This window comes from Schistocerca piceifrons, chromosome 8, assembly GCF_021461385.2.
Source record: "Schistocerca piceifrons isolate TAMUIC-IGC-003096 chromosome 8, iqSchPice1.1, whole genome shotgun sequence".
NCBI lineage: Eukaryota > Metazoa > Arthropoda > Insecta > Orthoptera > Acrididae > Schistocerca > Schistocerca piceifrons.
In genome coordinates, this window is record NC_060145.1 from 418,606,653 (window position 1) to 418,619,365 (window position 12,713).

Below are 12,713 nucleotides of genomic sequence, written 5' to 3' on the forward strand. Positions count from 1 at the left end.
CTGGTTTTTCCGCATCCTTCCGATGTTTATGACTTAAAGTCTGTGGCTATGTTTGCTTTCAGTCTCAAAACTCCTTTGTACTTTATATCGTACAATAATACAGTCTCTAAACGAATCTTGGAGTATGCTTTGCGTACAGCTAATAAAGTTTAAATCTCGCTACTCATAACACAACTGTTAGGCGCAGATGCAGAAGTAAACTCACTTCAAAATTTACCACGCAATCCAGATGCCCCTCAAAATCTGTATTGCTATTTACTAACTTCTCGTAATTCTGATACTTGTTTTATTTTTGAATGCTCTACTGTTGATTTTTAATAATTAAATACACAAATTAATGCTGAACCAACTACGGATTGTAAATAATTAATTTTTTTTAAAAAAAATGTACCTTTGAAGGATGCATTGTAATTCTTGAATTATCCATCTAAATAGCACAGAATTAAATTAAGAGTTGTTTGTGAAAGGTAAAGGAAATCTGAGCCATCAGCGATATTCCTCGACACTGGCGCCACAGTACCGGTGCACTGGAAACAAGTCAACAGGCAGAAGCGGCTTCCATTGTAGGCTACTTCTGGAAAGCTAGTTGTAACCAATTATGACTAAAGCTAATGCACTCACATTGTTAGTTCCAGTTAAAAGCACAACGTCAGGCAGTGTGTGGTATTCAGGCGTTTTCCGCACATCTCCCTCTAGCCCATGAGATCAAAGAACATCCGGTGCAGTTAAAGTGCGTTTAACGCTCAGCTTCATGCGTCTACCAGAACCAATTACATAAGACAATTTTGTTTACGTTTCTATGGCAACGCCTTAGTGTTGCTGCAGTAGCAGCTAGCTATTGCTTTGAGTGTTGCTTTAGTACTTCACGGTTGAAAGTTAGCAGCAATGTTGGTAGCTGCTAGGGGTCCTTTCCGCCATAGGCAGTGTAGGCGTAAATGACCTATTTCGCTATCGCCGTCTCAGAACCACAACTTACGTGGCAATTAAAAACGAAAGCATACAGAATGTAAATTTTACAATTTACAGACGCACGATCAGCGTCAGCCAGAGTGTGGTATTCCGGCATTTTCCCCATATCTGTCTCTAGCCCGTTAGGCCAGAGAAAATCCGATACAGTTAAAGTACGTTTCACGCTCAGCTTCACGCGTGTACCAGAACTAATTATGTAAGAGGATTTTGTTTACGTTTCTACCTTATTTTAAAGTGAGGTTGTGTCGACAGGAAGGGCTGCCAACCACAAAAGTAAAAATAATGCTGAATCCAGAGTGGACATGTGTCCCTCACAGACAGACTCCAGAAAGCTAGAATAACACGTAAGGAAAAGAATCATACTCACGCGCCCTCCCTGACGCCAGATACCTATAAAGGCCTGTCAGCAAATGAGTGATAGACTTTCTCTTTTTTGGCTTGCAGTGAGTGTTGTAAACGTGTTTATTCCAACGGTAAACACAGAACTTTAAATCGTCTTGGTGTAAGCGAATTTTGGCGCTGTGAGGACCATGGTTAGGACGATGACGTCAATACGAAATGAACATCGGACGTTTGGACAATGGAAAACATATGTCCACTTCAGCAATACGTCTTCTTTATTTTAAACCAACGGTTTGCAAACAGCGGCCCACGAAACCAATTTGTACGGCCACAAGGGACGCTATTTTTTCGTCACGATTGGCATCATTACCGGTTTCGACTTATTACCGAGTCATCATTGATGATTTGCTTGAAAAGACGAAAAGGGGAGATAGTAAAACACTTGGAAATTAAATTACAAATCAAACTAGTTTCTGCAGTGACTTAATACGGTATTTTCACTGGCCATTCCATGAATTACGGAAAATTCAGGTTAGCCTCATCCAATGGGGACTCAGTGGTCAAGGAATCTGTGGGAACACAATTAGCAGATAACCTGCTCAACCGAGACGAGGGTTTCCAGTTTGGCGGAACATGAAGGCCTCTTATTTTCCATGGGAAAATATGTTCAGTTATACTACTAGATTCAAGTTGACAGCTAACTATTCATTTGTATGAGAATATTTAATTCACTTTATTACTTTCAACGTCCATCATTCCCTTTAGATTTTTGATTACACTGTTGGTAACAAGAGGGTCAGTCATAGGTAAAACTTTATGCGTTTGATTGTAACAGTAAAATCCTCGTGTGTGTGTGTGTGTGTGTGTGTGTGTGTGTGTGTGTGTGTGTACACGTACATAGTGATTTTTTCCACTGTGTACACACTCTAGGGATTGATCGATGACCGAAGTGGCCGAGCGGTTCTAGGCGCTACAGTCTGGAACCGAGCGACCGCTACGGTCGCAGGTTCGAATCCTGCCTCGGGCATGGATGTGTGTGATGTCCTTAGGTTAGTTAGGTTTAAGTAGTTCTAAGTTCTAGGGGACTGATGACCTCAGAAGTTAAGTCCCATAGTGCTCAGAGCCAAGTAAAATCCTCGTGTTTGTGTGTGAGTGTGTACAATTACGTAGTGATTTTTTCCACTGTGTACACACTCTAGGGATTGAACGATGGCCGGCCGGAGTGGCCGAGCGGTTCTAGGCGCTACAATCTGGAACCGCGCAACCGCTACGGTCGTAGGTTCGAATCCTGCCACGGGCATGGATGTGTGTGATGTCCTTAGGTTTAAGTAGTTCTAAGTTCTAGGAGACTGATGACCTCAGAAGTTAAGTCCCATAGTGCTCAGAGCCATTTGAACCATTTAATTGATCAATGAGAGGATACGGAACAAAAAAAGGTCTAAAGAACTTACGTCCGGAAATGCATGGTTTCCTGCTAGAGACCGTTTATTCAATACTACATTGTCACAGAGACTGTGGTCTAATACGTGCTGTACTATGCAGCCATAGTTACAGTATGCACTGAAAATGGTTTCCTTGTGCCTCAACTCATGCGTGTATGGGCCATAGTACGTTGTGTCTCACACATTCACATCGGCTAGGCTGCATCCGAACAGTGACACAGGCAGCATGAATACGCTGCTTCAGTGTCTCCACTTCTGGAATGGGCTCTGCATACACGATATTTTTGAGATGATCCCATAACCAGAAATCGAACGTGTTGAGATCTGGTGAACTAGCAGGCCATGCAACTGAACCCCTCTTTCGATCCATCGACCAGGGAAGACACGATTGAGATGCGTCCGGATGTTAATGACGAAGTGAGCGGGAGTACCATTATGTAGCAGCCACATAACCCTTCGAATCATCAATGCCACTTCTTCCAGAAGGGGAGGCAAAGTCACGTGCAAGAAACGGCAATAGTTGCGGCATGTTAGGACGTGGAAGAAAGACTGGACCTAAAATACAGTCGCCAATTATCCCAGCGCACACATTCTGGCTGCACTGATGCTGATGATTCACTGTCGCCACACCATGTGTGTGTGTGTGTGTGTGTGTGTGTGTGTGTGTGTGTGTGTGTGTGTGTACTATCCCAGAAATGACTGTTATGAAAGTTGATGTAAAGGTGGCCTTGTCTGTGAAGAGCGTGGATGACACAAATCCCGGAAATGTGGTTGGCTGGTGAAGAAAGCAGTGACAAAACTGCTCCCGATGTGAAAAGTCTGTCACTAGTAAGCCCTGCACACGCTGTAAGTGATAAGGGTAGTACAATTGTCATGGAGAATGTTCCACACGGTCGTCTGGCTTACCCTGTATCTGGCAGGTCAATTGCCTGGTGCTGACACGATGATTGGACAGTGTTAATCACATTTTTCTCCAAGTCTGGTGTCCGAACATTTCCGGTACGTCCTTCATGATTTCCTGCTCCCTAAAACGACCCTGTCTCAGACAAACGGCGAAATACTGTTCCAAACATTGAATATTGTGATTGTTGTCGGCGGGGATAGGTCTCCTGATACAACCATGTTGCCCGCCGCCCGTTTGCCATTTGCCTTTCCCTTAGTAAACACCATGTCGGCAAGCGCTCGATTCGAATACGGAACCATCGTGGACAATGCTGTACCACATCCACTACAAGGTGAGTCAGCAAGAGAAGTAAATCCGACACAACATTACCGCATTACCACTGACTATGGCAGGGGAGGACGCTAAGGCATTGCATACGAGGAACAGTATACATATACACGAGGGTTGGAAAATGCGACACATACAGAGGAAAGGACGAGGTGAGAACTACATGTGTGGTCATTGAAGAACACGCAAAACATTGTGCCTCGCATGTTTATTACGGCAGTGTACAGAACAATACAGATTTTCACGGTGCCAAATGATTACAGCACAGTGCAAATACAGCTGAAATGACAAAACTGCGTCTAAATGGCCTCAGAGAAGTCCCCTGCAACGTTCAATACACACAACCAACAATGTGGGAGGCACTGAATACCATCTGCGTCACCGTTAGCTGCACTATGTCTCAATCGGGTCATCTGTTGTTGCACAGCACTGGCAGTGTCCTCTCATGTTGCAAACCGCCTACTGGGTGGTGGTTTCCTTTACCTTTCGTATGAGATCGAAGTCGCTGGGCGAACCGTCAGGAGGATACGGCGGGTGCTCCAGTTTTTTCCATCCCCAGAATCGCATCCAAGTTGCCGCCAGACAGACTTTGCTTCATGTTTTATGTCGTCATAATGTATGGTGACACTGTCCACAAGACCAGGATGTTTCTCCCGAACGCTACGCCATACCTGTCGCACCAGGAAGTCCCTGTAGTACTCTGCAGTCACAGTTCTGCCATGTGGAATGAAGTTGCTTACAGTGACACTCCTGACGTTGTACGTGACGATCACCATCAGTTTCACAGCGGAAGGATTGTGACGGAACTCCTGCCACTTTGGTTCAAAAAAATCGTTCAAATGGCTCTGAGCATTATGGGACTTAACTTCTGAGGTCATCAGTCCCCTAGAGCTTAGAACTACTTAAACCTAACTAACCTAAGGACATCACACACATCCATGCCCGAGGCAGGATTCGATCCTGCTACCGTAGCGGTCGCGCGGTTCCAGACTGTAGCGCCTAGAACCACTCGGCCTCTCCGGCCGGCGTCACTTTGGTAATCCGGCATGTTGCCACTCTGCGAACTAATGTTTAAGCTGCAGTTCGTATGCCCTGGCCCACAGTTCATCGAAGGCGATTATTCGTGCTCAGTGGATGGAGCTTTTTGCATATTGCATCCACCGTTGAACTATCAGTTCATGCAGTATCCATCGCAATGCGATTTTGCGCAGTTCCAACTATGACCGAAATATGCTGTGGATGGTGCATTTTTCGATGCCCCCTCTAACTCCAGTGGCGTCCATCGTCTGTCTTCCTCCAGGAACTGCTCGATGATGGCACGTGACACATCGATTCGCACACTTACAGATTGTCGGAGTGTTGCTGGTTACACGTTGCCACCTGTCCTTTCTGAAACATTCCTACCCACTCAACTGCACAGTACGGGAGTCCTTTCCACCGATCCACTTTTACATTCTCTCGCGTTTCTCATCAGAAAAAGATATTTTGATATATCCATCTTGCCTGACGCTCGCCACATAGCTGATTTTGCTGTGCATTCTGTGTTACTACTTGCATTCACGGAGCCATCTGTTACTGTAAATACACAATATAATTGCATAGCTTTCACGCGACAAATAGCAGTGGACGTACCAATTCCAGTCTGAATGCAAATTTTAGAATCTGTGCCCTAATATGTATGTATGAAGATGGTCACGCATTACATTGATATGTTTGAAAATCCATTTAATTTTTGATGGTTGCAATGTATGTATGCTAAAAGCCAAAAATAAACTAATAAAAAACGGTGTTATCTCAGGCACACACACGTTTGCCCCACAGTAATATGTAAAACGGTTTGAATTCTGCCAGCAACTCACCTTAGCGAGTGCTGTCAGGTTATCAGCCGAAATATGAGAACAAGAAGTATTACTATTCCCAATGCATGCTCGAGACATGAGGAAATAATTTCCATATACAACTACACTGATCAGCCAGAACATTATGATCACCTACCTAATAGCTGGTATGTCCACCTTTGGCGTGGATAACAGGCACAACACACGATCTTGCACATACAAGTCACATAATTCTCGTAAATTCCAGGGAGGGGACCAATGAGGTCTGATGCCACATTCAGTCACATCCCAGATGTGTTTGATCGGGTTCAGATCTGGCGAGCCTGCACATCAAATGGAACTCGCCACTGTGTTCCTCAAACCACTCCATCCTGCTCCTGGCCTTGTGACATGGTGCATTATCTTGCTGAAAAATGCCACTGCCTTTGGAAGACATGATTGTCATGAAGGGGTGTGCGTGGCCTACAACCAGAGTACGATACTTCTTGGCCATCATGGTGCCTTTCATGAACTGCACTGGACCCATGGACACCTACGTCAATGTTCCCCAGAGCATAAAGGAGCCGCTGCCAGCTTGTCTCCATCTCACAGTGCAGGTGTCAAGGAGCTGTTCCGCTGGAAGATGACAGAGTCGTACCCTCCCATCGGCATGATGAAGAAGGTATCAGGCTTAATCAGGCCATGCAATGCTCTGCCACTGCGCCAGAGTCCAGTGCTGATGGTCATGTGTGCATTTCAGTCATAGTTGCCATTGTCACTGTGTTAACATTGGCACATGCATAGGTCATTGGTTGCAGAGGCCCATCGTTAAGTGTGCTCAGTGCACTGTGTGTTCAGACACAATTGTACTCCGTCCAGCATTAAAGTCTGATTTTAGTTCCACCACAGCTCACTGCCTCTTCTGCTTTACCAGTCTGCCCACCCTATGATGTCAGACATCTGTAATGAGGGGTGGCAGCCCAACCACACAACATGTGGACATGGTTTCACCTAGGTTTTGCCACGTTTTCAAGACATTCACTGCAGCTCTCCTCAAACCCGACATGTCATGCAGTTTCCGAAATGCTGGTGCAGAGCTTCTTGGCCATCACAATATGCCCTCGGTCAAACTCAGGTAGATCATGCGTCTTCCTCATTCTACACATGGATAGCATGCTTACTGATACCACATGCACTGTGCATGTATCTGACTAGAAGTCATTCTTTGCCAGGTGGCGCTGTTATCGCCTGGAATGGTTTATATTGATAGTATTTGGCGAGTCAAAATGTTCTTGCTGATCGGTGTATAGTCACTTGAGTATGTTACATAATATCTCCTCGACTGAACAGACCTGGGAGATGCATGCAGTATGAAGATATCTGCACTCTGGTTCCTGGAAACGAAGGCTATAGCTGACCATGTAACAGTGCCGTATCTACATGTATATCTCCATATATACACTCTGCAAATCACCGTGAAGAGCATGGCAGACGGTACTTAGCATGGCATCACATGTTAAGCCGCATCCACACCAGCCGCACAGTGCCATACAAAACCAAGGAAAGAGGTTCGGCGCAGCGCTGCATGTCTGTTGTGGACATCAACTGATGCTGCTCTGAGCAAACAAAGAACAGGTTCTGCAATGTGTCAGAACATCAAAGGAAATGGTTCATCTGCGGGCGCTCTGTTTGGATGGGATTTCTCACTCCCTATTTTCTTTCTTTTTTAATGCCGGCTTACTGGAGCAATGCTACACACCTACGAACACACCGTTCCATTCTTCACAGTGCTGTCCTGGTCTGCATCTTTCTGCGCTGCTCTGCGCCATGTGTTCGCGCGCGGTGCCTCCGGTGTGGTTTTAGGTTTCTTCCAGTAACGAGTCGGGTATAATTTTACCAATATCCTACATTGTTGTGGCCTACAGCCTTTTGACTTACACGAGTAGTTCAAATGGTTCAAATGGCTCTGAGCACTATGGGACTCAACATCTTAGGTCATAAGTCCCCTAGAACTTAGAACTACTTAAACCTAACTAACCTAAGGACATCACACACATTCATGCCCGAGGCAGGATTCGAACCTGCGACCGTAGCAGCCCCGCGGTTCCGGACTGCAGCGCCAGAACCGCACGGCCACCGCGGTCGGCTACACAAGTAGTAATCATAGCTAAACTGTCAATATTACTTTTATGTATATAAATTGAACTGTTTAAATATATTTCAATTTTGTTATTAATAGTTTAAATCGGCGACGAGTAAAGTTAAAAAAAAGTTGGTAACGGGGAATCGAACCCATTTCGACGAATTGCCGGTCTTGTGTTGAACACTCGGCCTTGGCGTCGTTACGATAACTGATACTCAAAAATTTCTCGTACTCTACCATTGCACAATACGCTACATGCAATTTCAAAGAAAAATACCGACGTGCTGCCGTAAGCAATGTAGCACTCGTATTGCCAGAACGGATGATGCCACAAAAGAGCATCTGCAATCGAAAACAGACAGCTAGATCCCTTCTCTGAGTTGACTGTAGCGTGGCTGGCCCTCATTCCAGCTCTCAACACTGGTTTTGTATTTATCGTGGAGAGAGAACTTCAAAATATGTTTTTGTCCGCTTCGTTTGCAGACCAGCACGCATTCGGTGGAAAATGGCGTAATTTTGGTGCGATTTCCGGCTCACATTTGAAGAGAAATGGCACTAAGTCCAGTGTGATATTTACAGTATGCTGTAGAACACGATAACTGGCCACCATTGGCTTCTTCCTGTTTCATCCGTGTATGATGCACGCCTGCACGGGAAGAATGACTGCTTAAAATTTTCGGTGCACGCCGCCATTAATGTAGGCATCTATTCATAGCTCTCATGGGAGCGATGTGTAGAGAGGTGAAGATTATCTCCAGTTTCTTCACTTTATGTTGGTGCTTAAAACTTTTCAAGGAGATATTTGTGGGATAATTGGTGTCTATCTTCAAGCACCTGCCAATTCTAGTTTTCCAACATTTCCGTGACACTGCCATGGGAGTCAGATAAATCTTTGAACATTAATCACAACTTCAAGAGCTCTAGCAGTTTTAGTAACGCAAACTTCATTTATCCCTTGTTGGAAACAAATTTCATAATGTGAGTTTTACTATTTTTATTCGGATTCATGGTACCTTTTTTGGACATGTCGAATAGTGCGGTAATACAGAGGCAGTGTACTCATGTGGCACACGCTACGGTCGCTGTGCTATCATGGACTCACAATAGCGCTGCCGTATTTTTCAGGAAAAATTGACCGTTAGCACTTTTGAACTGAAAATAGGAGGAGATTGGTGTTTAACGTCCCGTCGACAACAAGGTCATTAGAGACGGATTAGGGAGGGATGAAGGAAATCAGCATGCCTTTTCAAATGAACCATTGCCGGAAACGATTTAGGGAAATCACGGAAAATCTGCTAACCATTGGCCGCCTCGCTCGGTTAAAATGAAAACAGTAAAACTGTTCAGGATTATGTATTCATCGTTATACAGTATTTTTAAAGCAATGGAAATAGTAGACCACCAACATAAATTTGTATTTTTAAATGTATGAAGAATACATTTGAAGTAATGCTATTTCACTGAATCGCGTTTTACCCGTTAAAAAATGGCGTAACAGTTTTATTTACATGTTATGTAAATGTAACGTAATGTAATGTAAACTGTCGGCCAATGAGAATACAGTCTGACAGGTACTCGTTTGGAGCAAAGTTGAAAACAATCTAGTTCAGCTCACTGAGTGCAGTTTTTGCGACATTGTTTTACGTCCCCTTCATTAAATTTGATTTCAAGCGAGTGTGTCTTTACATTATGTTTGTCTATTACGTTTCAATTCGAATTTATACACTTATCATGCTCACTTTGTTGTTTAACCTCGACAGAAAACCTGTCTGCTCAAACTTTCCCGCCTAATGATGCAGTATTAGATTTCCAGCTCCCATTGCTATGCACAGTGTGCAGGGTGGTACAAAGGCCTGGACTCACCCTTCTAAAACAAAACAAAAGAAAAGAAACACGTGGATAAACAGAAATATAAAGTGATTCCATGCCATCCAAATTTTCAAATGGAATGGGGGTCAAATGACTTATCAAATGGGAAATTACACGATAAGAACAAGTGCCCTTCTTTTGAAGACAGCCCTGTTCATTCTCCAGTTTTGTCGCATTTTGTACAGGACAAGGAAAATACTGGTGACAACTCATTAAGGCTACAGGATGTGCTCGACTGTCAATGTGTTGTCCAGCACATTGTAAGGTGGTTGTTATCTGCTTCACCCATTCCTCATGGGCTTGAACCGACACGTGTACTAGAACGTACAGGTGTCAACAGATAGAAATCTAATGGACTTAAATCTGGGAAATGTGGTGCAATTACACCAGACCTCTACACTTACTTACCCATTTCCAGGGAAACTGGATGTCCAGGTATGCCCAGACAGCTATGCCATGGGGTACTATCATGATGAAAGAAAATTGGAACTACGATATTGCACTGCTTGTGTTATTCTGAATTATGATACGAAGTTCCTTTGGACATGCATGCCTGGTTGATGACATATGGAAGTTTGGATCCAGCTGTAAGTCATGCACGCATAGCCAAATGGTAAGGTGACCACTCGCAGTAAGCAAGAAATTCGGATTTGAGTCCTAGTACAGCAAAAATTTTCATTGCTGTCATTCCATTCTACAGCTGATGGTTATCTATATTGACAATTGCTAATATATTTAATGAATAAAATTGGACATTTCCCATCTTTAGACAGCGGTGATGGCAGCACATCTTCATCTAACAGCGACAGATGATAGGTTGCTCTTTGTATACCCTGAATGAAGAAGGGCACAAGAATATGAGAACCCGTTACTCCCCACCAAATTATTAGTTTCAATGTGCCTACTAACTTTGATGGATCCATCCATTGAGGGCTGACTTATGACTAGTATATATGATTCAGTTCATTTACCTCTGGAGTCACAAAGAAATTAGCTTCATCCGTAAACATTACATTTTTGGGGAAACAACAGCTTTCATGCAGCTTATGTGTCATCCATTCTGAATACTGGACCTGATAATCTGGATTTTCCTCGGTGACATGTAATATATGAATTTCTAAGGTCCCATTTAAGTGTGGTTTAAGTTTTCTTTACTGACGAATAGCTGACCTCTGTTTCCTGTGAGATGTGATGAAAACTGTGCTCTGGACTTCTGCTGAACAGTCTCAGAAGAGTGGTTGATGTTGCTCCATATGTAGCCATTCTTGGTCCTCCAGCTTTCAATCTGTCTGTGACAGAGTCGATTTCACAGAATTTTGAGAGATGTTTCATCACTGTACTTTGGGTAAAGAGTGGTCCATCTGGGTGGTGTTGGTTGAAATTGTCTGTGATAACACAGGTGTTCCTCTCTCCCGATAGCAGAACAATCTCAATGTAGTTACATCTACATCCACACTCTGTGAACTGCTGTTAAGTACATGGAAGACTATTACGATTTCCTTCATTCCAATCACACATGGAGTGTGGGGAAAATGATTGTTTAAATGCCTACGTACATGCCATAATTAATCTAATCTTATACTCTTGATCCCTATGGGAGGAGGTTGTAGTACATTCCTAGAGTCATCATTTAAAGCCAGTTCTTGAAACTTGGTCGGTGGAGTATCTTGGAATAGTTTCTGTCTGTCTTCAAGAGTCAGCCAGTATAATTCTTTCAACATCTCAATGACTCTCCTCCATGGGCCAAACAAACCTGTGGCCATTCCTGCTGCCCTTCTCTTTATATGTTCAGTATCCCCTATTAATCCTATTTCATATGTGTCCCACACACTTGAGCAATCTTCTAGAATGGGTTACACAAATGATTTGTAAGCAATCCCGTTCATAGGCTGATTGCACTTCCAAAGTCTGCTACCAGCTTTACCCACGAGACTGAGTCTATGTGATCGTTCAGCTTCATGTTGCTATTTTTCAATATTTAAAGCAAGTTGCCAATCACTGCACCGCTTCGATATCTTATCAAGGCCTGACTGAATATTTGTACAGCTTCGTTCAGACTGTATTTCACTGTAGATGACTACATCATCTGCAAAAAGTCTGAGATTACTATTAATACTGTCCGAAGGTAACTAATATGAAACATGATCAGCAAGGGATCCAACAATGGAAACACATTTGACATGTGTTAACACCATCAGCCTTCACATCACCTGTCAGGCAGAAACATGTCTTAATGCAATAATGAGTGAAGCTATGCTCAAATTAAAGGCATCATTGTTTTCATCATGTGATTTTCTGTCTGTCTAGTATATCACACAATCTCAATTCCACTCGAAAACAACAAACTGCATCCAAGTTGTTGGCTTCCGAAATAACTGCCATGTTGGTAACATAGTCTTACAGGTGTCCCCCCCCCCCCCCCCCCCTGCCATCTCATACTACTTCACTTTAAATTTGTTTATCCAACTGTTTGCATGTCCATGGACCACACTGTATATTAGGTTTCCCCACCCAGTTTGTTATATTTCATTGTGTAGCATAGTCTTATGGGTTATGTCTAAAAATTTTCTTCTATCCAGAAATGTAATTGATATGTTCATAATACTATTCATACATAATGCTTTAGTTCTGTGCTATGTGTATGAAGAAAATAAGAGGCAACTGTGATGTGCAGTTTTAGTGTCTTGAGTTATGACATGTCAATTACGTTGCTCTGATAATAGTTAAAAACTAAAGGTAAATAATGTCTGTTAGTGTTCAAAATTAATTAAATAAGATTTTACTAAGTGTTACCTTTAGATATTATCTGGAAGTAAAATAATTTTAAAATATATATATGTACGTATTTCTGAATATAGGCCTCATGCAAGTTTAAACCTGCCCTGCAGCAGACCATTATG

General features: G+C 43.2%; 1 protein-coding gene across 2 annotated transcripts in view; it reads left to right on the forward strand.

Moving 5' to 3' along the window:
• Positions 1 to 12,713, forward strand: part of LOC124711292 — a 287,903-nt gene that overhangs the window by 259,997 nt on the left and 15,193 nt on the right. The window lies entirely within an intron of this gene.